Source organism: Oncorhynchus nerka, unplaced genomic scaffold (genome assembly GCF_034236695.1).
Source record: "Oncorhynchus nerka isolate Pitt River unplaced genomic scaffold, Oner_Uvic_2.0 unplaced_scaffold_2655, whole genome shotgun sequence".
NCBI classification, from domain to species: domain Eukaryota; kingdom Metazoa; phylum Chordata; class Actinopteri; order Salmoniformes; family Salmonidae; genus Oncorhynchus; species Oncorhynchus nerka.
This window is the reverse complement of record NW_027038644.1, coordinates 3,268-8,246: the sequence shown is the minus strand read 5'-3', so window position 1 is coordinate 8,246 and position 4,979 is coordinate 3,268. Positions and strand designations below refer to the sequence as shown.

The 4,979-nt window shown below is 44.2% G+C and overlaps 1 pseudogene; it reads left to right on the top strand.

The window, feature by feature from the left end:
• The first annotated feature begins 1,832 nt into the window (after positions 1-1,832).
• Positions 1,833-3,731, top strand: LOC135567051 (UDP-glucuronosyltransferase 2C1-like; annotated as a pseudogene).
• The last annotated feature ends 1,248 nt before the right edge of the window (positions 3,732-4,979 follow it).

The following is a 4,979-nucleotide window of genomic DNA, read 5'->3' as shown; positions in this document are numbered from 1 at the left end:
GCTATGGGTCTGTAGTCATTTAGGCAGTCCCCCAACCAACAGGGCTACGTCATAACCGGCCCACAGTCCCCAACCAACAGAGCTACGTCAAAACCGACCCACGGTCCCCCAACCAACAGGGCTACATCATGAACAGCCCACAGTCCTCCAGCATGGTTGAGATGCCCCCTGGTATGATGGGAGGGCCCCTGAGATGACCGGAGGGGGTCATATGAAGATGGCATCTGACCAACATGCCATTCACAAATGACAACTTCTGACCCACCTGCCTATAACCCTGCTTTCATGATGCCCCCTGACATGTCTAACCATATGGTGAACACCCCTGTCTCCACCCAACCATCCAGATGCTGAGCTCTGCTGCTTCATCTAATCACATACTGATAGCTGATCTTGCTATAATGTTCACAGTCAATGAAATAATTAGATTGTTGAAAATATGTTTTTATATGGTTAATAGTCTGAGGTCTATTTGATGGTAAATGGCCTCTGCTCATTGTCTTGACATGTAATAAAGTCATTTATATTGTGTTTCTCTTCTGTTGGAATGTTACTTCATATATAAAACATCTTGGTATATTAGAAAAGACTGTCTACAGGATCAATTTGCATGAATAAGTTGTCAATGAGAAACACGTTTGCATAAGATCTGTGGCAGGAATTGTTATTAAGAACTATGCAAACCTTACGTTTGTGAAAGCATTCCTATTTTCATGTAATATGCTGGGGAGAAAGGGCTCACATTCATAGAGGGGATCTAGGGTTTCGCCAGTTTATAGGGCCTATTTCCCAATGAGGGATTAGACTGTAGTTCTAAATGGAGAACAATAGCTGTGCAAACTCAAACTCCCTCTCCTCCATTTGCTCTCCCACCAGAGCTGTGGAACACACTAGGATTACTTTCTGACATGTTAGTGTATTTCCTCCCGATCTCCATTATGTGAGTTTCTGCTTATGTGGACACTACATCTTTATCGTTCTAACTGCAGTTTGGACTGAAGGAGCATTTTGACCAGAGGACCTCGGCTACAAGAGGAGGTATCAGGAGAGAGAGGAGGTTGCACGACCATAATACCTTTGCATCACCCTTCCTCAAGGTACGAAAGCACAGATTTTATACTCTGTTAATCAAATATATTATTCAGTGTATTCTCGATGGCTCAGCTCTTTAGCTTGTAGGCCTGCTCAGCCCCAAAATCACTCTTAATGACACTCTTCTTGCTAATCAACTCATAACCTAATACTGACGGGCACATTGCTATTTATCTTTATGGAGTCAATAATATACATCTTATATTATGAAGCCTCTACTTTAATCCCTGTCGGATTAATACTCTTTCTCATTTAAAGATGTCTTGATACGCAGAGTAAAATGAATGTCAGACAATAACATATAAAATGATTTCGTCTTCTCTGAGCTCGTAGTGGTGAATACTTATTAATCACTGGCCTCAATCAGACAGTATCACACAGAACAGGAATAAAAAATTGAATCAATCAAAATTCAAATTCAAAATATAGTAAATTCTCATTTGTGGAAAATATATAATTCCAAGCTTACTGTAATTGTACTGTACATTAATATAGACTCTATGCATTACATTATTTTTTATATAAATTTTTGTTTTTGTGTTGCTATTATAAAAATGGATACCATTTTGTATAGATTTTTGACATTTCCGTTTCCCATGACAATGATCTTGTTTCTGTGAAGGTGAGAGAAATGTCTGAGCGTGTGCAGAGATCTCTGGTTCTGCCCACCTTTGCCTGGCTCCTCCTCCCATTGATGCTCCTCCTCCTCACTGCCCCTTGGTTGCCATGGCAGCAGGATCCTGGTGTTCCCTATAGACGGCAGCCACTGGGTCAACATGGAGGTGCTGGTGAAGGAGCTCCATGGCGTAGTCACCAGGTGACTGTGATACGACAGGCTGACAGCTGGTTCATCAGGAGCGTTCACCACACTACACTTCAGTCACGGTAAAGCTGGGGGTTACAACGTTCGACCTGGGCTTTTTGAGCAGGCGGTGCGTAATGTCCTGGAGGGACGCAGGAAAGGCCTGGTGATGGGCAGCCTGGTCCAGATCAGAGAGCTGGTGTCCATTCTGAGAGCTGCCCACAGCTCCACCCGCACCATGCTCTCCATTATGCTGGAGGACTGGGCCCTGATGACACAGCTTAAGGACTCAAGCTTTGATGTCATGGTCACGGACCCCGGCATGCCTGCTGGTATCATCTTAGCACATTACCTCAACCTGACCATGGTCTACAATGTGCGCTGGATGAGCTTTGGAGAGGGCCATTTCTCCGTAGCCCCCTCTCCTATCTCGTATGTGCCTGTCCCAGGCTCTGGGCTCACTGACAACATGGGTCTCCTCCAGAGGACACAAAACCTCATACATTACATCATCAACCTCCTCCAAGAGCGCCTGTTGGTGCTACCCATTTACAGTGACATACTGGATCAGCATTTCCCCCCAGGGACTAACCTGCTATCCTTGCAGCAGTCAGCTGACATGTGGCTGATGAGGGTGGACTTTGTATTTGAGTTCCCACGGCCCACTATGCCTAATGTGGTCTACATAGGGGGGTTCCAGTGCCGACCGGCCAAGCCACTGCCTGGGGAGCTGGAGGCCTTCATGCAGAGCTCTGGGGAGCAGGGGGTGGTGGTGATGTCCCTGGGCACCCTAATCTCTGCTCTGCCTAAAGAGGTGACTGAGGCTGTTGCTGCCGCCTTTGCCCAACTGCCACAGAAGGTTGTATGGAGGTTAATGGGAAAAAGACCGTCATCTCTAGGAAACAACACCCTGCTGCTGGACTGGCTTCCCCAGAACGATCTCCTGGGCCACCCAAAGACCCGCGCCTTCGTGGCCCATGGAGGCACCAATGGTGTCTATGAGGCCATCTACCATGGTGTCCCTGTGCTGGGCCTGCCTCTGCTGTTTGACCAGCAGGACAACCTAGTGCGTCTCAAAGCCAAGGGAGTGGCCCAGGTGCTGGATGTAGCCACACTCACGGAATGGGAGTTCCTGGAGGCGTTGCAGGACATCCTGAAGAACCCTTCTTACCAGCGCAACATGAAGAAACTTTCCAGCCTACACAGAGACCAGCCTCTGCATCCACTGGATCGGGCAGTCTTCTGGGTTGAGTATGTGATCAGGAACAAAGGAGCATCCCACCTCCGTACTGAGGCCTACAGCATGCCCTGGTACTCATACTACAGCCTGGATGTGGTGGCCTTACTACTGACCATCCCACTGGGCTCTGTAGGGGCTCTGTTCTCCTTTGTCAGAGTGCTACTCAAACGAAGGTCCAAGAAGACAATGCCCCATTTAGGGAACACGAAGATAGAGAACAGTGCTAAACCAGAATCAAAAAGAGTGGAAAACATACCTCAACTAGATAAAAATACAACAGAGAAAATGTCCCATGCAGATAAGAAGAAAACAGAGAAAATGTCCCATGCAGATAAGAAGAAAACAGAGAAACCCAGACAGTGAAGAGCAAAGGTAAGTAAACCGGGAGACCTGCTGTTCCAAAAAGAATAAGTTGTACTGTATTTCTTACTCACAATTCTTTGTGGATCATATGCAAATGGTAAACAATACTGGTACATAATACAGGTTGTTTAGGAAATTGTTCTATACATTTGTTTTCTGTCACATACATTTGTTTGCTGCCGCATATATGTTTGCTGAAAGAAAACTTACTTCGCTAGTGATGAAATACCTGTCTAAAAGAATGGAGCAGCATGAAACATGCTGAAAATGAAATTGTCCAGTATTATTTTGTCAATATTCTAAAACAAATCTAAAAACTAAATTCAAAAGGTTGATACATTTGATTTTTGAGTGCATGAAATATGAAAAATCATAACTGGATTTAAGTGTTTTAAGTCAATTGGTGATGGATTAACAATTCATCTAATAATTCAAAATAAAGAAAAACACGTTTGAAGTGATTATTTACTACATAAATTCTGTTCAAATGTACTTAATGTATTTCCCTCTCATTTAGGTGTAACGTTTTATGGCAAAACAAACAGTCATCATCTCAGCATGTCTAGACTGGTATTGTACATTTAAGCCACCACAGTCATCATGTCAACATGTCTAGACTGGTGTTGTAAATTTAAGCCACCACAGCATTCACTTTGGTCTTTTCAGTCTCTCCCCCATAGACTTAGTCATGAATTTAGAACAGCCATGGAGCTGATGCTTGTTGTCCTGGCAAAACAAACACGAAGGCTTGCACTTCCTTTGACTGACTTTTGATTCTCACTATCTGTGATTGTTTGAGTGCTGAGAACGCTAGCCTTTTTACTCTTGGTCTCCCTGACCTATCTTTTCTCAGTGGTACATTCGGATGAATGGAGAGCATAGAAAGAAGTTATCGGATTGCAGGCAATCTCTGCTTCCATTGTCACAAAAGTAAGCAAAGTCCTGGAAACTAGGGAATCCTTGACTATTGTTCAAGGTTTGTGTAACTTGTATGTTCCAGCGAGAAGCTGCCCAGTAAGGCAGTTTTTGAACTAGCTTCTGATTCTCTTCACAGCCATTTAATATCTGAAGACCTATAACACGAGGTATTGCATCTTGACAGGCTTTAAACGATTCTGAAAAATGTTCTGAGTCCTACAGCATCCTTAGGTTGAATTTAGCCTTTTGCTAAACGCCCTCTGTAAGACAAAATGGCTGGCCATATCTATGGTTGAGTTTGTGCCATGCGTCTTTGTAGGCTCAATCATCATTTCTGTAGAAAGTACCATCCAGGGTCTTACGAGCAGGTCCACCCACGTACTTCTTAAGATAATAAAGCTTGTCAGCTGACGAGATGCTTCTTCGATAGATAAGTGACGCAAATTAGGCTTTCCACTCAAGGAATTGAATTGGATCCCCATTGAAAACAAATGTTTTGGCATTGGAAGTCGGTTAAGGGCTATGCTATCTTGGAAGGCTTGAGCCAGAGAAGTCACAGCCACA